Source organism: Myotis daubentonii, chromosome 3, assembly GCF_963259705.1.
Source record: "Myotis daubentonii chromosome 3, mMyoDau2.1, whole genome shotgun sequence".
NCBI lineage: Eukaryota > Metazoa > Chordata > Mammalia > Chiroptera > Vespertilionidae > Myotis > Myotis daubentonii.
The window spans coordinates 80,626,222-80,651,629 of record NC_081842.1 but is presented as its reverse complement, the minus strand read 5'-3'; the positions used below and the strand labels follow the sequence as shown (position 1 = coordinate 80,651,629).

At 41.1% G+C, this 25,408-nt stretch overlaps 1 protein-coding gene across 2 annotated transcripts in view; it reads right to left on the bottom strand.

The window, feature by feature from the left end:
• The window catches only part of CMSS1 (cms1 ribosomal small subunit homolog), a 418,346-nt gene that overhangs the window by 41,276 nt on the left and 351,662 nt on the right, over positions 1-25,408 (bottom strand). Inside the window, exon 1 of one of the 2 annotated variants that reach the window (XM_059687967.1) lies at positions 15,953-16,105. The exons of the other annotated variant lie outside the window; for it this stretch is intronic. The gene's annotated coding sequence lies outside the window, so the exon portion shown is untranslated. Of the gene's footprint in view, positions 1-15,952; positions 16,106-25,408 lie in introns of those variants that run through there. 2 annotated transcript variants of the gene reach the window in all.

Here is a 25,408-nt window from a genome sequence, read left to right as displayed (position 1 = left end):
CACCAATTTAAAGGCAGAGATTGACAGAACGGATTAAAAGAGATGAACTAACTATATACTGATTACAAGAAACTTACCTCAAATATAACAATATAGACAAGTTGAAAGCAAAATGAAGGAAAAAAATATAACAATGCAAATATTGATCAAAAGAAAGCAGGACTAGATATATTAATATTTGGTAAACTAGACTTAAAAAAAAAGTAGACTTCAAAGTAAATAAAATGACCAGAGAAAGAGGACATTATATAATGACAAAGGGTGAATTTGCCAAGATGATATAGCAATCTTAAATGCGTATGCACCAAACAACAGAGCTACAAAATATGAGAAGCAAAAAACAAACAAAAAACTTATAGAAATGAAAGAATAAACAAACTTATGATTAAGTTGCAAACTTCAACAGTCCTCCCAGAAATTGAGAGAATGACTAGACAGAAAATCAGCAAGGATATATAGAAAAACTGAGTGACAACAGTAACCAACAGGATCTGATCAACATTTTTGTATAACACTCCACTCAAGAGTAGGATACATATTCTTTTCAAGAGTTATGGAACATATACCAATATAGATCATATTGTAGGAAATAAAACAACAAACTTAAGAGAATTGAAATTGATAAATAGCATGTAAAAAAACCCTATAACAAACATACTTTATAATGCAAGACTGAATGCTTTCCCCTGTGTGGGAACAAGATAGCTACTCTGAACAATATTATTCCACACAGTGCAGGAACTTTTAATCAGTGCAATAAGACAAAGTGAAATAAAAGATGTAAACATCAGAAAGGAAGAAATCAAGCTATTCCTATTTACAAATAACATACTGTTTTCATAGAAAATCTCCAGGAATCTTAAAAACAACAAAAATCCCCTGCTAGAACTAATAAGAGAGTTAGCAAAGTTGCAGAATAAAAGATAAACATGCAAAAATCAATTTTATTTCTATATATTAGAAATGAGCATGTGAACCAAAAAAATAAAAATACAGTGCCACCTGGCTGAGGTGGCTCAGTAGTAGAGCGTCAACCTATGAACCAGGAGGTCACAGTTCGATTCCTAGTCAGGGGATACCATATGCCCAGGTTGAAGGCTCAATCCCCAATCGTGCAGAAGGCAGCTGATCAATGATTCTCTTTCATCACTGATGTCCCTATCTCTCTCTCCCTCTCTTTTCCTCCCTGAAATCAATAAAGATATATTTTTTAAAAATACAGTGCCATTTACAATTGCTGAAAAACTCCCAAAATACTTAGGTGTAAATTTAACAAAACATGTAACTATTTTTGCTTGCATGCTGAAGACTACAAAACAGATGAACTTAACCAAAGAAAACCTAAATAAATGGAGAGATATACTGTGTTCATAAATTGGACGATGAATCATAGTAAAGATACAAGTTCTCCTCAAAATGATATACAGGTTTAATATAATTTCTAATAAAATCCCAGCAAGATTTCCTCTAGATATATACAATTATTATAAAACTAGAGGCCTGATGCACAAAATTCGTGCAAGGGGCTCAGCCCTCACAGCCGTTTGCCTTGGCCATTGCAGCCCTGGCTTCGTCTGGAAGGTTGTCTAGAAGGACGTCCGGAAGGTCGTTCAGCTGTCCAGTCTAATTAGCATATTATGCTTTTATTATTACAGATTTATGTGGAATGGCAAAGGAACTAGAATAGTGAAAATAATTTTGAAAAAGAATAATCAAGTGAGAGAAATTAGTTTACGCAATTTCAAGACTTACATAGCTATAGAAATAGAATACAGACCCATAAAGAGACCCATACAAATATGCCCTACTGATTTTTGACAAATGTACAAAAGCAATTTAATGAAGGAAAGGTCCTTTCAACAAATGGGGAAAAATGTATAAAACCTTTATAGTTTAGAAAAAAATCTGAATTAGGCAGAGTTCTTAATTTTGATACCAAGAGTACAATCAATAAAATAAATAATTAATGTTAGACTTTATCCAAACTGAAAACTTTTGCTTTGCAAGGACCTTGAAAAAACAAGATTTAGAGTGGGAAAAATAGTTACAAACCATATATCTAACAAAGGACAGACTAGTGTCTAGACAGCATTAAAAAATTCTCAAAATTCAACACTAAAAACCCAGACAATTAAATTAGGAAATATCAAAAGACATGAAAAGATATTTCACTGAAGTGAATACAATATGGCAAATAAGTACATTAAAATGTTCCACATCATAACACTAGGGAAATGAAAATTAAAACTATGAGATATTACTACGATAAACCTATAATAGCTAACATTTAAAAAATAGCACCAATACCAAATGGTGGTGAGTGAGGATGCGGAGAGACTGATAGCTTATGTATTGCACTGGGAATGTAAAATGGTACAGACACTTCCATTCCACAAATGGAAAATAGTTTAGCAGTTTTTCATAAAAACTAAACCTGTAACTACTAGATAATACAGCAATTGTACTCCTGGACATTTATCCCAGAGAAATAAAAAAACATGTTTATACAACCAACTGTATATAAATGTTTACAGCAGCTTTATTTATAATGTTTACAGCAGCTTTGTTTATAGCCCCCAAATTGGAAATAACCAAGATGACCTTCAGTGGGTGAATGGTTAAGCAAACCGGTATATCCATACTATGGAATACTAATCAGCAATAAAATGAAATGAACTATTGATAGGTGCAGAAATTAATCTCCAGAGAATTCTGATGAGGAAAAAAAGCCCATCCCAAAAGGTTACATATCGTAAGATTTCATTTATATATAACATTACTGAAATGACAAAATTATAGAAATGGACAACAGAATAGAGGTTACAAAGCGTTGACAGGATGGGGTTGGAAGGGAAGTGGGTGTGGCTACAAAAGAGCAACAAGGATTCTTGTTGGGATGGAAATGTTCTGTAACCTGATACGTTCTGTATCATGTCAATATCCTTGTTTTGATTTTGATCTATAGTTTTGTTATCACTGAGGGAATCTAAGAAAGGGGACATATGATTTCTTTGTATTTTTTTTTAAGTTGTAAGGCAAAATCACATTTCACTTTATTAGGTTATAGCAAAATGTATACAAAAAATCACAACTTCTATCCTAATTTATACTTATACTATATAAGTATATTTCCACAGTTCTGAAAAATGTTCTGTCATTAAATAATTGAATATTATTTCTTTTCTTTCTATTGTTTCTTTCTGGAACTCTGATCATCTATGTTAGACCTTTCCATATACCTTCTATGTATTTTAATCTCTTTTTCATATTTTTCTTCTTATTATTTTGTCTCACTGGGTCACATTTTGGGTAATGTTCTTGGTTTTATCATCTCATCCAGTAATTATTTACTCAATTTCATATAATCTGACTTTTAACCATTCATTAAAGGTTTAATTTTAGTAATTACATTTTCCATTTCTATAAATTATTTTTGGTACTTTTCCAAATATGCTTGGTCGTTTTCCCCCCAAGTTTTTTTTAAAACTTTTTTTATTTTATTGTTTAAGGTATTACAAATAGTAGTACATGTGTCTCCTTTTTTTTCCCCATTGACCTCCCCCCACCGCCTTCCCTACACGCCCCCCCTCCTCCTCACTTGCCCTCAGCCGCCGCCCCCCCCCCCCAGTGTCTTGTGTCCATTGGTTATGCTAACATGCATGCATACAAGTCCTTCGGTTGATCTCTTTGTATTGTTTTTAACAGCTGCATATGATTCTACACTGATTTCAAAATAAAAACTTTAAAAAAAAAAGAAGTCTTTAAAGGAAATTCTCTATTCTCCAGGAAGCCCAAAATTATTATGCTGGAAAAGCTGTGTGGCTGGCTGTGGACCAGACTGGAGCACCATCCTGCTGTGGAGGCATCCCTGTCACTGCAGTTCTGACTCAGTGCCTGGAGGGCACCTGGGTTCAGAATGGCGGTCAACCCAGGGAGGCCACAATGGAGTTAAAAAAAGGCCTGAGGGCTAGGGTGCACTAAAACACAGGAGGCTCTGTTAAATTTGAACTTCATATAAACACTGAATAATTTTTTAGTATAGGTAAGTCCCAAATATTGCATGGGGAATAGCTAAATTATTAACTGTTTATCTAAAATTCAAATTTACATGGTGCTTTGTATTTTTACTTGCTAAATCTGGCAACCCTACCTGGAGAATAGCCTTCCCCAGAGAAGGCCACCTTCAGTCCTGTGAAATTTCTTACACCGGCTTCTTTTCATACTGTCCTCTTTCTTTTAATACCCTACAACCATCTTCATCTGAAATCCTTCAGGTAAGCCTTTGCTAGGACTTGTACACTTACTGTACCTTATAAATCAGCAAAAATTTTAATCTTCCTCACAGTGTGTGCACATATTGCATAATTGCTAGGCTTTCTCTCCATTTCAACTGTAAACAGTTTGAGGGTACCCATGAGTACCTCAAGTACTTGACCCAGTGTTGATTATAAGTAAAAAGTGCTCCTTTCTATTGCTTTATTTACATTTCTATTATAGAATACGTATTCTTTGTGTAAAACATTAAACCCCTTCCTTAAATCTTCTACCCTTTTATTAGCTTTAAGATCACTTTAAGGTAAAAAGGATGAAACAAATAAATAACTGTGAGGATCAAAACCATACATTTTAAAAAATCAAGCTATGCTATTTTATTTTTTAAAAATGTCTGAATTCTGTATCCCTCCATTGCCCAGAGCCTGAAAATGGAAGTGTACACAATCTGTATAAAAGCAATCCAGCTGAAAATAGCATACTTTAAAAGGGATGTGACTCTTACACAACAAAACCCCAAGAGAAATATTTAAAATACTTTGTTAATCAAATGCTCTAACTATGAGTTATTTCTTGTTACAAAAACTATTTCATTTGAAACCTTTTAATATATAAAATGACCTCATATCATATCACTATGGGTTGAATATATTAGTGTCTTTAGCCTAATATTTTTTGGTTCCAAAAGAGAAAAGTGCTCTTCTGAAATAAGGATGCTAGTTCTGTGATTTCCATTAAGAGAATACTGAAAGAAAAGCATGGAGACGCAAACCATGGGCCCAGCACCAGGATTCCTCTAGTTGCTGGCATTTGAGGAAGTTACGCCAGACCTGTGCCACTCAGTCCTAGTGGTTAATTGAGCCCATGAACTGGAGCCACCACGAACGTGTCACCTCACCCCCAAATCCCTGAGTCTACTTAAAAAAGAAAAAAAGAAAAAAGAAGAATAAAGAAAAAGATATCACCAGATGGAATTTGTTTAATTCTTATCAAGTACACTGTTATTTTAAAATATATAGCAAGGCCCAGCTGGTGTGGTTCACTGGCTGAGTGTGGACCTATGAACCAGGAGGTCACAGTTTGATTCCAGGTCAGGGCGCAGGCCGGGTTGTGGGCTCGATCCCCATTGTGGGGCGTATAGGAAGCGGCTAACCGATGATTCTCTCTCATCATTGGTGTTTCTATCTCTCTCCCTCTTCCTTCCTCTCTGAAATCAAGAAAAATATCTTAATATATATATACTAGAGGCCCGGTGCACAAAAATTTGTGCACTCGGGGGGAAGGAGGGGTCCCTCAGCCTGGCCTGTGCCCTCTCGCAGTCTGGGACCCCTCGGGAGATAACGCTCTGCTGGCTTAGGCCTGCTCCCGGGTGGCAGAGGGCAGGCCCAATCCCTAGGTGTAGCCCCTGGTCGGGCTCAGAGCAGGGCCGAATGGGGAGTTGGGGCACCGCCCCCTGTCATGCACAGAGCGGGGTGGATCAGGAGGTTGCGATGCCACCCTCAGTCACGCTCAGGGTAGGGCCGATTGGGGGGTTGGGGCACTGCCCCCTGTCACACTCAAGGCAGGGTTGATGGGGAGGTTGCGGCGCCACCCCCTGTCACGCACAGAGCAGGGCCTATCAGGGGGTTTGGGGCTCCTTACCCTGTCACACACAGAGCAGGGTTGATCAGGGGGTTGGGGAGCTCCCCCCTGTCATGCACAGAGCAGGGCCAATCAGGGGGTTGGGGAGCTCCCCCCTGTCACACACAGAGCAGGGCGGATCAGGGGGTTGGGGCGCCGCCCTCTATCAACCACAGAGCAGGGCCGATCAGGGGGTTGAGGAGCTCCCCCCTGTCACTCACAGAGTAGGGCCAATAGGGGAGTTGGGGCACCGCCACTCTCACACTCAGGGCAGGGCCCGTGGGGGGGGGGGGGTTGGGGCGCCACACCCTGTCACACACAGAGCAGGGCCGATCAGAGGGTTGGGGAGCTGCCCCCTGTCACACTGATCCCGGTGCCGGGAGGCCTCTCGGCTCCGCTGATCCCGGTGCTAGGAGGCCTCGTGGCTCCGCTGATCCCGGTGCTGGGAGGCATATTACCCTTTTACTATGTAGGATAGAGGCCTGGTGCATGGGTGGGGCTGGCTGGTTTGCCCTGAAGGGTGTCCTGGATCAGGGTGGGGGTCCCCACTGGGGTGCCTCGCCAGCCTGGGTGAGGGGATGATGGCTGTTTGCAGCTGGTCACACACCCTTCAGGGTGGGGGTTCCCACTGGGGTGCCTGGCCAGTCTGGGCGAGGGGCTGAGGGCTGAAGCTCCCAACTGCTCCATTTTTTCTTTTTTATCTTTTTTTATTCTGGGCCAGCTTTAGCTCTGACTCCAGCTCTGAGGCCTCTGCTGCTGAAAGCAGGTATCTGGTTTGTTTGGGTTCTATAATCGAAACAATGTATAACTCCAGCTCTGAGATCCAGGCTCACTGAAAGCAGGTTTCTGGGGGTTTGTTTAGCTTCTATATTTGTTACAATGTTTCAAATTGCAGGCTCAGAGGCTGGCAAGGCAGGCGGGGAACATTGGTTTCCTCCATCACTGAAGCAAGCAAGCCTCATGTTAGTTTCAAGCTGCCTGGCTGCTGGCCGCCATCTTGGCTGGCAGTTAATTTGCATATCGCCCTGATTAGCCAATGGGAAGGGTAGCGGTCGTATGCTAATTACCATGTTTCTCTTTTATTAGATAGGATATATATATATATATATATATATATATATATATATATAGCAAGAAGAGCATGCTGAAAAAGGTCTTCTCTTTTACAAAATATGTTTTTATTACTTTTTAGAAATTGAGGAAGAGAGAAACATTGATGTGAGAGAGAATCATTGATTGCCTTCTGTACACACTCTGACTGGGGATTGAACCAGAACTTGGGCATGTGCCCTGACTGGGAATTGAACTGTGTCCTCCTAGTTCAAGGGTCAATGACGCTCGGCCATTGAGCAACACTGGCCTTGTGAAAAATAACTTTCCCCAATCCCTGTCTTCGTCCTCTATATGAGAAATATCAGAAGTCCAATTTCCCATCGATTTCTTTAAGCTTCCCACTTGCTTGCATCAACCCTTTCTAGGCTCTGGGAGGGACCTTGGCAATAAATCGCAGAGTCACTTTTTTCTTTAAAAATCTGCAAAAGAAAGGTATTTTAACCACAATATGTTAGACTACTATCTATTTCCAGTTAGAATTATCCTGTGTCACACATCCCCTAATGAGTGGTGTTGGAGTGGGAGTGAGCATTTTGGGAATACAGTTAGAGGAAGTTGGTTGAATACACACACACACACACACACACACACACACACACACACACACACACACACATATATATATATATAATCACCCTAAGCAACCATTCGACCTGTAGCTATGACATGCACTAACCACCAGGGGGCAGACGCTCAACGCACAGGCATGGAAACATGGAACAAACTGATGAATCTTAGAGGGAAGTGGGGAGGGAGGGTGTGAAGAGATTAACTAAATATCTTATATGTATACTAGAGGCCTGGTGCACAGATTCATGCACTGGTGGGGTCCTTTGGCCTGGTCTGCAGGGATTGGACCAAATCCATGCACCGGGCCTCCAACATCCCCTGAGGGGTCCCAGATTGTGAGAGGGCGCAGGCCAGGCCAAGGGACACCACTGGTGCATGAATCCATGCACCAGGCCTCTAGTTTAGTATAAGTGTAATGGGATATTACCTGGTTCACAACTATATATATATATATATATATATATATATATATATATATATATATATATATATATTATTTATTGGAGCTGTCCTAGGGTAGGAATGCTTCAAGGAATAATCCTACCACCCTGTGCTAACTGGACACTTGGATACAAAGTGAGGGGGCAGGATGTTGTAGGTCATGACACAAATGTGCCCGTAGCACCCATCCCTATAACTATCCTTGGGTTGGATGCATGGAGCCAGAAATCAGTCGGAAGAATTCTCCCAATCATCAAAAACGTAAAACTAAACAGAGAATTAGGTTCCCATTTTTACCTATGCAAAATAGGATATAGTAGATGGTGCATTTTGCATAGTTTTAAAGAAACCATATTTTATTATTTCTTCTTTGATGAGGTGAGTAAAATAAAAATTTTCAGAATTCCTGTGTTTGTAGTAATACTGTTGTGCTTTCTTATTTAAAATAACTTCTCTCATACCTAATTTTATATCAAAAACTTTATATTCTTTCCTAAGAGAGCCTCCCTCTCTGCCCTCCCCAATTGTATGAGCTTCCCTCACAAAAACCTAGATCTACCCTGGTGAGCAACCTGCTAAACTCTATTAGTTCTCATGGTTTCTCAACAAAACAAATTACTGAAACACACAACAACATGAGTAAGTTTCAAAAGATTGATGCTAGCCCAGCCAGTGTAGCTCAATTGTTGAGCATTGATCCAGGAACCAAGAGGTTACTGGTTTGATTGCTAGTCAGGGCACATGCTCAGGTTGCAGGCTCTATCCCCAGTAGGGGGCATGCAGGAGTCAGCTGGCGGATGTTTCTCTCTCATTAATGTTTCTATCTATCCTTTGCCCTTCCTCTCTCTCTAAAATCAATAAAAACATTTTTTAAAAAAGACTGATGCTAAGCAAAAGAAGACTGATTCAAGAGGCTATCTAATGTGTGATTCCATTTATTTAGCACTCTAGTTTATTTAAAACTATAGGGACATAAAACAGATCAGCAGCCACTGAGCAGTGGAGAAGGGAGACATCTGGAGGGTGATGAAAATGTTCTCTGAATTGTTGTGGTGGTTGTACTATTGTACTCGTTAATCAAAATTTATAGAACTGTATACTAAAAGGGGTTAATTTTACTATATGTAAATTACTCCTCAATAAACCTGACTTAAAAAATAATAAAAGTTGCTCTAGCCGGTTTGGCTCAGTGGCTAGAGTGCCGGCCTGAAGACTGAAGGGCCCCTTGTTCGATTCTGGTCAAGGGCACATGCTGGGTTGCGGGCTCAATCCCCAGTAGGGGGCTTGCAGGAGGCAGCCGATCAATGATTCTCTCTCATCATCATTGATGTTTCTATCTCTCTCCCTCCCTCTCCCTTCCTCTTTGAAATCAATAAAAATATATTTTAAAAAGTTAATTTTTATAAACAATTTGTAGCACTTGCACAATATAACACAACTAAATAACTGGCAGGGGTAGGATTTGAATCCCAGGTATTCTAAACCCACAGTCCACAATCTTAACACAGCCCTGCATGAAAAGATGTCTCTTACAGCTTAATGACATATCCTTTTTAAAATTTTGATTTATTTCAGTTAGAGTTGACATTATATTAATTTTTCATGTACAGCATATTATTTAGACATTTATATAACTTACAAAGTGATCCCCCTGATAAGTCTAGTACCCCCCCGGCACCATACATAATTATTACAGTATTATTGGCTATATTTCCCCCATAACTATTTTGTAACTGCCAATTTGTACTTAATCCCTCCACCTTTTTATCCAAACTCCCTCCCATCTGTCAACCATTAGTTTTTTCTCTATATCTATAAGTCTGTTTCTGTTTGCCAGCCTATGACCTAGTATATAGTCAATTTTTAAAAATGTATCAAAGTTCTTTTTGAATAGAATGTATAGTTTCTGTTAGATGTAGAGCTATAGATATATATCCACATATATGTATATATATACATACACATATATATGATTATAGATAAAACTAATGCATGTTTTTAAAATCTTTTATATTTTTATGAATATTTATGTTTTATCTATTAATAATTAAAATGTTTATTAATATCTCCCACTCTTATTTGGAATCTGTCCATGTTTTAAGTCTACCAGTTTTTATCTCCTAGGTATATTAGGTGCATGCAAATTGAGAACTGTTACAACCTTCTGTTGGTCGAATTGCTCCTTTTATCATTAGGTTGTGACCCAGTTTTAAAAAATCCTTCTTATTTAATTTAATTCAATTTCACTTATGGGGGGGGGGTGTTCTTTATTTCTAGAGGTAGTCAGTTGTCCGCTGAGAAATCTAACTATACACACTGAAAACTAATGCCAGAGACACAGCTGTACTTCAACAGTCTAAGTGTTTTGCTAAAATTACTCATCCCTAGGAGTCAGAATGTTTTATTTGGCCAGGAGAGGCAGGGCTGGGAACTACTCGTTAAGAAACATGTTCTCAGCTTATTAAGGGACTCCCACCAGCATCACTGAGAAAGAACACAGTTCCCACATCCAAAGAACAAGACCCTGTGAAGAGTGAACTTGGTGAAGGTCCTAAGGCCAAGCCAGCAAAACAATACGACAGTGGAGGGGAGAAGAGGTAGAGGAGGGGAGAAGAGGTAGAGGAGTGGAGGGGCGGGGCAAGCAGTGAGAAGCACAGCCAATGAGAAAGGGGCTCTCAATTCTGATTCCACTTATACTAACTGTGGTCATGTTCCATCCTTTATTGCTTCTGTACACTTTTCAAAATAATTACTACAGCTATGCCATGACCAAAGAATAAGGGCTTATAATCAATTAATCCACACCAGAAAAGAATCGTACTGTCTGTAAATGTATCTCTCACTTATTCTAACTATTCAGAATGCCACCTCTCCCTTTATCCTTGTCATGTCTGCTTTTCTATCAAAATCTCACCCTTCCAAAATTCAGGTCAAGTTTCACCTCCTCTGTAAAGACCTTCTGAAAGTAGAAACAAGGCTGTCTTAAGGCTATAATCCAACAAATAGTCACAATTTTCACTAAGAAAGGAAAATGTGGAGAAAAGAAGACTAGGATCTAGTGTGCAAATGCATTCAGTGATAGATGGCTGGAGGAGTAAAAAACGCAAGGTCAAGTCTGTGGTGCCTAATGCAGGGCTCTGGTTGCTTTGAGAGGCTGCTCGAGAAGCTGGGGTAGGTTCAATCGTCAGTGTCACAGCCTTTTCTGGCCATGCAGTCCTAGGTCCAGGTGTGGGGACACTGGACCACTCAAAGTCTTCCACAGGCTTGTGGTGGTTCATTAGGCTTAAATTAGCTGGGCACATACCTCTCAGGTTTTGTTTTTCCTAGTCCCCATATCCAGCAAGAAACGGCACAATCTACCTCTTCCATCTCTCAGGCTTCTTAAGATGCCTTCTCCCTCTCTCCAAAAGATTTGACAAAACAAATGCTTCTGAATATAAGTTCTTATGAGTTGGTTCTCTCTATCAGAAGTTTTGTTGTCATTCTGAACTGGAATGGGGAGTGGGGGAATCCCTTTTCACCTTTAATTTTGCCATTCCCAGTGGCAACTGCTGCAGCCTGTTCTACCTTCCAATCATGTTATTTTCACAGCTGAAGATGTCCCTAGCAACAAATCCAGACTTTGCTTACAATATATCTTGCCAGTTCCCACAGAAAACTTTAGAGTTAGAATTTCTGAAGTAAGATGGCAAAACTCTGAACTGGAGTTGCTTTATGGTTCCTGAAACTCTGAAAGAAGGTAAAATACTAAGATCAATAAGATAATCTCAAAAACACATGCCTGATGAAAAATCTTTCACCTCTTTTCTGCAGGGAGCTTAAATGCTACAAGATTTGTGTCACCAGTTACATGTCAGTAGAATTAAATCTTGAGGGTTGTTTTTCAAAATTCTGACTGTTCTGGGTTAGTAATGCTTCATTTATTAATTTCTAAAAATGCACATAGCAAGCATCCTCAGGAACCACCAGCCTACATGGGGACAAAGCACCCAGAGCCACAGGAGGCTGACCTTTAAGAAACATGTTCTGAATACACTGGCTTATTTAATTCTCATGGCAATCTTACGAGATGGGTACTGTTATGATAATGTTTTACAGAAGTGGAGACTAAAGCACTTACCCAGGGTAAATGAGAGTGAGCGCCTGGATTTGGATCTAGGCAGTCTTGATTCAGAGTTTACTCTTAATCACTATGCAATGCTGCCCCTCTAACTTAAAAACAAACTAGTTAGCTCTCCCATGGTTCTGGTCTGTAAGCAGAGTATTGGAATTCATGGGCCTTTGTGGGTAGAGCCCAGTTTAACATAATAATGTATGTTCTTATATTTGAACTAGAGGCCCGGTGCATGAAATTCATGCACTTGTGTGTGTGTGTGTGTGTGTGTGTGTGTGTGTGGGTTGTCCCTCATCCCGGCCTGCGCCCTCTCGCAGTCTGGGAGCCCTCGGGGGATGTCTGACTGACGACATAGGCCCGCTCCCTAAGCCAGCAGTTGGATATCCTTAGTGCTGCCGCAGAGGCGGGAGAGGCTCCCACCACCAGCGCTGTGCTCGCAGCCATGAGCCTGGCTTCTGGCTGAGCGGCGCTCCCCTGTGGGAGCGTACTGACCACCAGGGGGCAGCTCCTGCATTAAGTGTCTGCCCTCTGGTGGTCAGTGCACATCACAGTGACCATTCATTCTGCTGTTTGGTTGATTTGCATATTAACCTTTTATTATATAGAATAACACCCATTTAATTGGGACAGAGCTCCTGAATGTGCTGAGCATACTCTCTAACACAAACAAAGAAACAAACAAACAAACAAACCTACTAAATTTGCCCAGTTATGTGTTAGTAACTCTCCCCCACAAGCCACCTCCGTCCTGTATTTTAGCTGTGGAGAAAACATATTATGTTTGCCTAGGCTAGTCCTGGTTTATGCCTGTCATTCCCACATCCCATCTGTTTAGTATCTGTCTTATTGCAAGGATTCTTTAATATATTAATATGCATTACTATCCAAGTGTGGGAATGGAAATGAGGTCATCCTCAGACTTATCTGACCCCTGACCTCAGCTCTGTGCAGCACAACTGTTAGCACTCCCAGAACAGTACTCTGTGCACACATTTTGGGAAGTGCCAGTGTAGAGGAGTGATGAAGGAGGTCTTAGAAGGCCTAGATTATAGTTCCAACTTTTGTGATCTTAGGCAAATCACTTACTTTGTGCCACAGTTTTACCATTTGTGAACTGAAGTCATACTGCTGTGATTTATGATTCTCTCCTGGCTCAGGCCAATTTCTATTAAAAATGCTGTATCCTTGGACAAGTCAAAATTTCCAGAGTGAGGTGGAATGCAGGAGTACAGAGGCATAAGTAAAATAAAAAAGTAAATATAAAAGGTGAACATGGCCTGTTATATGGTGAGTTACATCATGTCCTCTGAACAGAAATTTTCATAAGGAAACAGCTTATGAGGCTGCAGTGAGGTCTGCTACACATTCACCTTGCTATAAAGTGGGATCCCAAGGAAGAGAAATGTTACAATGGAAAAGCACAGTTTCTATTAAGACTGCCCCATAGCCTTCACAGAGACCCCAAGTACCTATCACATTACTCACTCTATGCCCTTAATGTACATTGTGTGAATCGTTAAAAGTGGGTGTAATTTTCACATGCTCTGCTTCAGAATGCTTAATTTTCTTATGTAGCTTCTCAGTGGAAAAGGCCAGATCTTAACCACCGTTTTTATGTAGCTTAGGAAAAGGCACTCTATTACTCCATCCTTAAAGTTTCCTACTGGTAAACTAGGCTTAGAGGTATTAACCTATAAACAAATTACCCACTACATGGGAAATATACAGAGAGGGATTTGTGTTTGGAATGATGTCCTACACGATGATATAAGATGAAGCTGAGATGTAATAATCTAATGAGATAAATAGATAAGAGAGCCTAAAATAAGACTTGAATTGTCAAAACTATACTACCAATTTGATGGAGTCATCGTGAATTGTTTTTTTTTTACTTTTTCCTGATATAAAGGTAATACTAATTGTAAAGGTTGCAGAAAATAAAGACAAGTAAAAAGAAACAAAAATTTGGTATCCTATATAATAAAAGGGTAATATGCAAATGGACCCTAACGGTGGAAAGGCCAGAACGACTGCTTGACCAATCACTATGAGGCGCACTGACCACTTTTTGGTTCCTTTCCCTGGCCAACAGGCTCCCATAGCCCGATGGTGAACAGGGAACCGGGGGTGGGTGGCGGGGGATGTGGGTGGCAGGGGATGTGGGTTGCACCAGGCCAAGGCCCCCGCCCCGCCGGCTGCCCCACACACAGAGGGCAACTCGCAGTGGGGGCGAGGCTGGTGAGTGGGCAGGAACCACCAAACTCTCAGTGCCTCCCCCTGGCCACCAGGTTCAAATCACCTGATCGTGAACAGGAAACTGGGAGTGGGTGGCAGGGCCAGCGAGCGGGTGGGAACAGCCGACCTCTTGGTCTCTCCCCCCAGCCAGCAGGCTCCGATCGCCCGATGGCTGGTGGTGGTGGCAGGGGGCGGGGCTGGCTATTGGCAGCTGGGGAAGATGGCCCTAATTGCAGGCCAGGCCTAGGGACTGTACCTGCACACAAATTTCATGCGCCAGGCCTCTAGTTACTATGCAAGAATGGTCCCACTATAACAAGAGATCTATTATAATTTTGACACATTTACTTCTACCTTTTTCTGTCTCAGTGTGTATACACACACACATGCACACACACGTCTACACAACTTTATATATCTGGAATTACATACCAAATATAATTCCAAATACATTTAACATTCTATCATGAGCATTTTCCCATCTCCAGTAGTCTTGAAAAACATTTTCAATGGCTATATAACAACATGTTGTTTGCCTGCATTACATTTATTTGTTCTTTAATCATTAATTAGACAAAATTTTGCCTTTGCAAATATATCGTAATAGATAACTTTGTAACATTTTGTGTATTTCTGACTAGAACAGCCGTTGGCAAACTACAGCCCGCGGGCCGGATCCGGCACGTTTGAAATGAATAAAACTATTGAAAAAAAAGACCGTACCCTTTTATGTAATGATGTTTACTTTGAATTTATATTAGTTCACACAAACACTCCATCCATGCTTTTGTTCCGGCCCTCCGGTCCAGTTTATGAACCCATTGTGGCCCTCGAGTCAAAAAGTTTGCCCACCCCTGGACTAGAACATATTTCTAGAAGAGAAATTACATTGTAAAAAGGTAAGCATGTTGTTGTTTTTTTAATCCTCACCAGAGGATATTTTTCCATTGATTTTTAGAGAGAGTATAAGAGAAGGGGAGAAACACATAGAGAGAAAAACATCGATGTGAGAGAGACATATCGACTGATTGCCTCCTGCATGTGCTGGGAATGGGCCAGGGATCGAGTCTGCAACCGAGGTACCTGAATCGAACTCCTGACCTTTCAGTCTGAGAGTGGATGCTCAGTCTAACCACTAAGAAAAACTGGCTAGGGCATAGCAGGAACTCTTGATATTAAAAGCAGTAAATTTCAAGAGGGGCACAGGTTTAGAAAGATAGACATTTGAGGGAAACGAAAAGTGACAGTGCATATCCTAAAGTGGAGGGAGAGAAGAGAAAACTAAAAAAACAAATAGATGCAAGGACTCAAATGAGCGAAGTAGTTTGGACAATGACATTACAGCACAGCAATCAATGTTCACATTAATGATTCAATTCTCAAATAATGGTTAAATAGGCTAATTTTTTAAAACATTTAACTTAAATGCTATGGAGTAGGTTTCGTTGAATGATATAAAGTGAAGCTCTAACTTTATTATTTTTCCAAATATTTAATCAATTGTCCTAACATCTTCCTGAATGATGCTTCCTTCCTTACTGACTTGTTATGGTACTTTCATTTAATCAAAACATAAAGCATACATACGCTAGGGTCTGGTTCCATTGATCTACCTCTGACTCTTCATAGGTACCACACCATATTATTTTAAAAATACATTGAGCATTCTTCTTTTTTTATGTTCCTAAATGGCTGTCACATTAGGATGCAGGGAATAGCAAGAGAGGGAGCTCCAGATTCAGGCCAAAATCTCTGAAAAAGCTGGGGAAGGGCCAGGAATAGATGAAGGTTAGTAAGGATGTAGGTATGGAGGGTAAGCTGTTTTGCTACAGAATTTCACATTACACCTCTGACACTCAATGGCTCTTTGGCTTTGGACAAGTAAGTTCACCTTTCTGTGCTGTGATTTTCTTACATATATAATGAAGTAGTTGAGAGGATAAAATGAGTTAGTGTAAAAACAGAACAATGCATAGCCCATGGTAAACATCATTATCACTTATTGGAAGCTTTCTTCCACCTTCCTCATGCTACTGACATTAGTCTTGCAAAGGCCATCAATGATTCCCTAAATGCCAAATCAATATGGCACAAGGATTAAAATTACCGGATCTCTAGAATCAGGCTGCCTGGATTAAAATGCTTTCTCTGCATTTACAAGCTGTGTGACTTTGGAAAACTTACTTGCTCTTTCTGTGCCTTAATTTCCTCATCTATAAAATGGGGATATTAATAGTGACTACCTTATAGTGTTGTTACATGGAGTCCCGATATGATGCATGTAAATTGCTTAGCGCATAATCCTCCACACAAGTAAATTCTCAGGAAATGGTCATCATAACCACCGTCTTACTTGATTGCTCTGGGACATTCGACAATGTTGTTAACCATCAACTTTTTGGCACCCCTCCTTTGTTTTCTGGCACACTATGATTTGGTTCTCAAACCACACTGTCTTCTTTTATCTATCCCTTAAAATGTTGGCATTCTCCAGGGGTCATCCAATACCCTATTCTCTGGTGACCATATACTTTCTCAATGTTCCTTCTTCTAAGCCAGAAGTTGGCAAATTTTTCATTAGAGGACCAAGTAGTTGATACTCCAGGCTTGTGGGCCACATGATTTCTACACATTGAATCTTGAAACTACCCAGTGAAAACATGTACATGAGTGGGCATGGTTATATTACAGCAAAACTTTACATACAAAATAGGCAGCCAGTTCATGCGCCATAGTTTGCCAACTGCTCCTCTAGGTAGTTGTTATAGCTCATGTATCATGTAATTAGACCAGTCATCATATTGCATCTGTCCTCACTACTGGACAGTAGGCTATCTGAGAGCATGGTGTCCTTCCATCCCTGTAAGCCCTGCAAGTAGCATAGACTCTAGCAGATACAGTTAATCAACATCTCCTGAAACACAGAATGAGATGACCACACAATATCAATCTTAACAGTTAAAAACTTTGTTGTGCTAAAAGGCAGAAGGCATGTGAGCCCTTCAGTAGCTACCAAAACAAACGACAGAGAAGACCTCATGGCCTGTTTAACACACTGAAACATCTAGCAGAATTAATCTTTCTTTCCTTAATGTGAGAGGGAAATTCAGGTCCCGGAAATTCACAATTTCAAGGACCAAGTAATATTGCAGACATCAAAACAGAGCTGTCCAGCATGATCTATAAAACAGAACACACTTTATAGGAATGGAGAAACAGCTGTTTCCCCATTTCTGTTTTAAAAGAGGAAATAGGCTACAGGACTCAGGAGTATATGCTAAACATATGGAGAAAATTTATTTGCTTAAAGAAATGTGACATGGAGTTGACAAAGGGCTCAGTTTGTAAAAGATAATGTCTTGGTGGGTGAAGTTAAGAGGATAAAAAGGATATTGAGAGAGGTATTTAAGCATTGTGATTAATGAAAAAAGAAATATCAATAAACACTGAAGAGTAAAAAAAGTAAAGTTGGAGCTGAAAAGAACTGAATATGCTCTAGGGGAGACACTAACTATGAGAACCAAGTATCACTTGCAAGAATAATGGATTTATTAAAATAAATTTCAGATAAGGATGACACTGGTTTAGGAGAACATATGGAAACCAAAATCTCATTCAAAAGTAACAGTGTGAATATTGAGTTTCTCTAAGTATAGTGTAGAGAATCCTTATACAGCTAGGAATGCCTGGGAAATATATTAAAGACTCCAGGAGAGAATTTTAGAGTTCTGGAATATACTTAAAAATAGGTAGTAGGCAAAGAATCATGTTAAACTTCTTCCTTTTAATTTCCATGTTCAAACTTAACCAGCAATGATATTCTTAGTATAATTAAACATTTGCTGAACTCTTTTTATAGGAGATTACTCATTTTGTGTGACTCAACATATTCTCTCAAGTGGCAATTACCAGACAGCACTCTTTAGAATTTCTTCAAATCATAAAATCATTATTACTGTAAAAAAAGGACCCAAGATTTTCTTAAAAAGAACAAGTTACTGTTGGTTTCCTTTAGTTTTCTACTTCTCCTTCCCTCCTAAAAATTATGAAGGGATTTATTATGTGGGCACATGGACAGTTATTCATTCATTCTTCAAATATTTAATGAGCACCTGTTATGTACCTGGTATTGTGCTAAGCAAGCCCAGGAGGAAGCAAGGTAAGTAAGATATGGTCATTACTCTGAGAAGCTGACAAGTGAGAACGACAGATGTATATAAGCAATTAAAATGCAATGTGATGCTATAGTGATGAAGAACAAGTATGAAGTGGTCAGGGTCTTTTGTGGGGGTAGGGTGGGATTAGAAAGTGATAGCATTAGGGAGTTTTCTATGGTGATGAAACTGTGTGCATAGTCCTGATGTGATGGTGGCCACAGAAATCTATATGGCTGTTAAATTCATAGACCTGTATGTCAAAGGAAAAAAAAAAGCTAATTTTACGATATGATAACTTGAAAAAAAAATACAATGTAAAAGATGCCTATCAACAGGAGTACAGATAAATAAACTATGATATCCTATATAATAAAGTGGTAATATGCAAATTGACCATCACTCCAACACACAAGATAGCCGCCCCATGTGGTCAAAGATGGCCGGCAGGGGAGGGCAGTTGGGGGCAACCAGGCCTGCAGGGGAAGGCAGTTGGGGGGGAGCCAGGCCTGCAGGGGAGGGCAGTTAAGGGGGACCAGGCCTGTAGGGGAGAGCAGTTAGGGGCAACCAGGCCAGCAAGGGGAGGGCAGTTAGGGGTGACCAGGCCGGCAGGGGAGGGCAGTTAGGGACAATCGGGCTGGCGTTGGAGCAGTTAGGTGTTGATCAGGCTAGCAGGAGAGTGGTTAGGGGCAATCCAGGAAGGCAGTCAGGCAGACCAGTGGTTGGGAGCCAGCAGTCCTGGATTGTGAGAGGGATCCCAGATTGGAGAGGGTGCAGGCTGGGCTGAGGGACACCCCCCCGCCCCTGCACGAATTTTGTGCACCAGGTCTCTAGTATTCATATAATGGAATACTACTGAGTAATAAAAGGAATGGATTATTGGTAAATGCGATGACATGGATGAGTCACAAAAGCATAACTGAAGAAAAGCAGTACATTCTATGATTCCATTTATATGAATTTCTAGAGTAGGGGACATTCACATAGAATTTCAGAAACAGAGCAGTGGTTGCTTTTGTGTGTGGGGTGGAGTAGGGATTGACTGGGAGGGAATCTTAGGGAACTTTCAAGTGTGACTGCAATGTTCTAGGTCTTGGTCAAAACTGATTGAAAAGTATACTTAAGATTTATTGAGACCCTCAATAAATGTAAATTGTACCTCAATGAAATATGTATTTAGTGGTCTTGGCTTAGCTTTTACAACATAGGATTTCTTATGGTGTTTACAGTTGTAAAACACAGTAACAACTTCTGTACCACATGTCATCATTTTCTTTGTAAGAGAAACTGGAATTTCTTTTGGATTCTTAATGAAATCAACCAATTATAGATCTTGTGACAAACAATTAAATGCAATGTGCAGAGTATGCAGCAGTAGGAGGATGAGGAGGGCAAAACTCTATGCTCTGTTGGTGCATCAGACACTTTCAGAAAGAAGTGAATCTCATCTGGATGTTGAAGAAAGAGCAGGAGGTTGATGCACAGACAGGAAAGAGCACTGGAGAACATGTGAAAAGGCAGATGTGAGAGGGCCGGGGAAGTCCTAATGAGCGAGCTGCACATAGGTGCTGTGGGAAGAGAAGTTCTAGAGAGGGCGGGGTCCAGCTGATAAAGGTCACCCTCTCCCCTCCCCCACCCCCAGGCTAAGCACTTTATGTGCCTAATTTAATCCTCACAATCACCTCCATTGTTCAGAATTGGGGCTTGGGAAGTGCAGGACTAGCCCTGATCCCCAGGCCCAGATGGAGCCGGTAAGCATTCCTATACGGGTAACTGGGGCTCTCACTCTCACACTCAATGGTGCTGCCTCCTTTCTGCCACGCTGAGGAATCTGGCCTGTGCTTGGTGCGCAGGGAAGCTGTTACCTGACCAGAATCTGCTTGCAGGAATAATGGGCCTCTAATGAGAATGGATCACTGCGGGTGTGATTCTTGGTCTCTCTTTTTTTTTCTGCTTCAACTCACTTGACAGCACAACTATTTTAAAGAAGGTCATTAGTAACAATGGCCAAGCAGTGATCACCAAAGGCTGTCTTCATGCTTCCCATTCCCCCAGAATACCATCCCCTTCCTCCAATAGGTTCTAATTTAAAAATTGGGTCAGCAATGAAATGACAGTTCTGTAAACTTCTAAGTGGGAGGTGGGGTACTGTTGAGATCCCCAAATCTAAATGAGAACATGTATGGAGCGGAGGAGGGGCTGGTTTTGGGGGATTTTGTGCGATGTCCTCACCAAATATCCCGGAGGATGCTGAGACACTGAGGTAAAGAGGATTTGCTGACCAACTATTTTCCCAGTTTTGGTGACAATGTAGATGTTCTGGGCTCTGGACTGGCTCAGGTATAAAAGTCCATCAGGCTTGCAGATTTCAGAGCTACCCTTTGGAGAGGGCACTGCTTCTGTAGTGGTCAAGAGATTATAGTTCTCTGCTGCAGGGGACCTCTAAAAAGGCTCTCAGAAGAGCCCAGGCCCTTCTCTTAGAACGGGCACTTGCTAGGGAAGTGCCTTCTACTGGACAGAGATTAGGATTAGGTCAAGGGCTTAGCATTAGCATTGGAGAATTGCCTTAATTAATAACATCTTAAAAATAATCATAATAAAGCTGCACAGAGCTTTGTAATTTATAAAATGCATTCATATTCATGGCCTAAAAATAATTTTGAGCCCCACAAAATTTCTGAAGGTCAGCATTTAACAGATGAAGGAACTGAGGCCTAGGGAGGGTAAGTTGCTGACACTTTCATAGTTTGCCCACCTGCCTGCTTTTGCCCCTTAGTTCCTTCCCTCCCTCTCTGCTCAACTTTATTCTCTAAGTTTTAAAAAGTATGTAGCTATTGGTCATCTTATTCTAGGAAGGATTTAAACAGCTTACAGGGTTACAAAAATATAATAAAAAATAGTATAAATTAAAAGTGGGAGCAAATGTGAAAGCAATGTAAGAATCAGACCTGAAATCAATCAAAGAGTTCCAATAAAGATGTTATAATGCCCTATATTTTTGCAATTGATGGGGTACAAACTTGGGTCTAAGTTTTTAGGAGCCAATGTGGAAAAGAACACTTTGTCACTCTTCAGAGTAGCCATAGACTAAAACAACAACACACCAATCAGTTTCTCAGGGGATTTTAGGTTCTTAATAAATCCAATACAAGTAGGGACGCAGAGCAACTTCCTTTGATGACTTCACAGCTTTGAATTAGACTGTAAAAGGTGACTCTGGCCCTTGGTTGGTTGGAAAGTCATCTGGCACCAGAAGGCTGCAGATTCCATTCCCAGCTGGGGCACATGCCTGGGTTGAGGCTCTATCCCTAGTTAGGGCGCTGTGAGAGACAGCCAATCAACATCAATGTTTCTCTCTCTCTTTCTAAAAAAAAAAAAAAAAAAGAAAGAAAAAAGAAAAAAATGTATGGAAACATATCCTTGAGCAAGGATTAAAAATAAAAAGGTGACTCAGGTCTCGTGGGAAAGGCACTTTGTCATTCCAAGGAAGCTAAGGCCCTGCTGGGGTGAGGCCCTCACTTACCTGGGCACTAGCAGCCCATACCATAGCCCCCCTTCAGAGCTTATCTGCATCTACTCGGCCCTTATCCTGCAAACATGAGGTGATAGTGACAGAGGACAAGATCAATGCCCTCATAACAGCAGCTGGTGTAAATGCTGAGCCTTTCTGGCCAGGCTTGTTTGCAAAGGCTGTGGCCAATGTCAACATCTGAGCCTCATCTGCAGTGTAGGGGCTGGTGGACCTGCCTAGACAGTGGGTACTGCCCCAGCTGAGGAGGAGAAAGGGGAAGCAAAGAAAGAAGAATCTGATGACACGGGCGTTGGTCTTTTTGACTAAAGCTTTTTTGTAACCCTTCAATAAAATGCTGAACTCTGATAAAAAGAAAGGTGATACTGGTTTTTCACACTGTTTTGTCAGTGTGCAACAGTTTCTGAACTCCTGTAACAAATTCCATTTATGAAAATCAAAGCAGGTAAGGCCCCAGTGAACTCATTAGCTGTTGAAATAGTTTCAGGTCCCAGGAAGATAGGACCTGTGACTGTTTCCACTCTTGCTAAGGGGAAAAGACAAAAACCTATGCACCATGCTGAAGAAATAAATAGGCCTTCATAGAGATGTTTAATCTCATTTTGTAACTTGTTTTAACTTCACAATTAGGACGTGGTGGCAAAAATTAACAGGACCTTACACATCTCACATCCCTTATGACTACTTTTAATATAGAAAAGCATTACTCGCGAAAGCCTTTTTATCCCACTGCACATCCTGCTGCATTCAGGCCACAGGGCCAGCCTTTATTTACATTGGATATTTTATACTTTCCTCACTCAACCCTCCAGTTTCCCTTACTTTTAGGCCAAGGAACGGACACAAGAGTTTTCCTTTTTGTAATTTATATATGCAGAAAATACATCCAAGTCAGGAGTGCCCCTTTCATCCACAGGAAGAGTCTGGGGCCATCTGACTCATCGACACGACAAGCCCAGAAATAGAAAAAGCAATCAGGAGGGAAGGGAGAGACGAGTGGAAACTTCGAAGCCAGCTAAGGTGCTATGTCATATGAAATTAATTCTCTGAGGTCAGCAATTAGAGTCAGGTTACAGCCTAAACATAATTCTGCCTGCTAATTACTTGACCCATTACAATATTTATTTCATTGAGAGAGATGCTCAGCCATTACTTCCAAAGGTGGGTTTGGGGGCAGAAAGAAGGAAGCTGGCAGTCAGAGAAATAGCAACCCCTTTCTTTTATAAATAGACGTGTCTCCCAGGCCCCTAACTGAAATGATTTCCTGCCTCCTTAAGTGAGGGATCAGATGTATTATGCTCCTTCTTTTCCAGCAAATTGAGATCTCAGAGCTCTTTAGCAAAGTGCAAAAGATGAGAGAAAAAATTAGTTGAGTTATGTTCTGTCATGAAAAGCCCTGAGGTGAGATGGTAAGAAAACAACCTTTTGTATGGGGCAAAGAGGGAGAAGCGGGGCATGAACCGTGTGGCCAGAAAGGTATAGGTATGTACCGCTGTACTTCTGAAGACTTATTTCCACCCATTAAAGACATTCAGAGTGGCAATAAGAAGAAATGCCAATTTCCACATGGGGATGTTGGAATGACTAGAGTACCATGACCAGAAGAGACTAAAATACAAGGAATAAATGAGGATAAAAACCCCTTACTTAAAGAGGGCCCAAAGCTCCCTTTTTAAAGAGGGCATGAAGCAATGCCTGAGGGGTTGGTGGGCCTGAGAAACAGTGGAAACAGTAGATCTGAAAGCTGGTATCTGACAACATGAGACTCAGATAAACCTAATCAATTTATAAACCACTCCTCAATAATAAAAATAACAGCAGTAGCAGCTGCTGCCACCATACAGTGAGTGACTGCTCTGTGCCGGGCACTGCACCAAGAGCTTCGTGTCCATGACCTCTCAAAGGAGTGCTGTCTCCTCCCACATAGCTCCCAGGTGGCCCTTTCCCATTTAGAGATGCATTTCCCCTCCTGGGATGTCCTTGATGTTCACACAAGCTAACGGCACATGAATAACAAGTGGGACGGTGAGGACTGTGAGGAACAGAAGAGAGCTTCCCTATGACTGGTTTGCTGCAGGGCCTGAATCACATGAGGCTTCGGAGAATATCAGGGTCACCAGCTGTAACCTGGGGCCAATGGAAAGGCTCCCCAGCTCTTGCTTTCTCCCATCCTTCTCACTTCTGCCCCCAACCTGACACATGGTGAAAGAAAAGAAGGGAAAGACTGATGCCTATAGCTGAAGTGTGCAATTTAATGGCCAGAAACCAGACATGTCACATGTGATCAAATCATCATAGTGTTGGTGACAGAGTTAAGACAGTTGAAAAAACAGTTGCTATTCCAACTTCCAATTTTCAAGTTATTGTTGGGGCTGAAATTTCTCTCACCTCAAGTGTTTTTATTTTGGAAAATCTCCAAAGCACACTTTAGCCATATTCACGTAATTGAAACATGAAAAAAATAGGGATGTTTTTCAGCCACATTAAACTCTAACCAGATGCTCTTTAAAAACTTTTTGCATGTACATAGCACCTTTTATCCTAGCAGAGAGTCATTTTATTCGCCCTTGAATTGCATACACCACAGATAGAAAATACTAACTCTTTTAAAAGCCCTGGTCACCCACTGACACATACAATCCCCAGAAAGGATGTGAAGAGGATCCCATGGGCCTTCCTAAGTCTCCCTCTCTACTCACACCACTGGGAATCCAGGTCAAGTCAATTTAACAACATTTACTGAACACTTTCTTTCTGTGGACGAGCAGCAAAGTGAAGAACAGTGGGAAATTGGCATGAATATAACCAACTTGCAAAGTGAAAATGACATGCAAAATTCCTGTAAAAGGTGTTCGGGGGAGCACTCTACCTGAACTGGCTCACCTGAAAGTCAGTGCTTCTGGCATCTTTTCTTCTATTATCCATCAAGCAAAGAAAGAAATGGCTGTGGCATTTAGAGGAAAAGCAGGTGGAGAAAAGTTAACGACAGGTTTCCTAGAGTCCAAGAATTGTCAGGCCAGCACCCTCGGGAAAACCCCAGAGCAGGACCTGGCAGCACCTGGTTCAGGCCGTGGCTGGTCCCCCCCAGTAACTACAGAAGAGCCAGAAAGATCTTTTTAAAACGTGAATAGGAATTTTAACCTGGAAGGTTACACACAGCAGTTTGATTTTATACTGAGAGCTAGAGGCCCAGTGCACAAAAATTTGTGCACTGGGGGGGGGGGGCCTCAGCCCGGCCTGTGCCCTCTCGCAGTCTGGGACGCCTCAGGGGATGACCACTTGCTGGCTTAGGCCTGCTCCCTGGGGGATTGGGCCTAAGATGGCAATCAGACATCCCTCTGGCAGCCCGGCAGCCCTCGG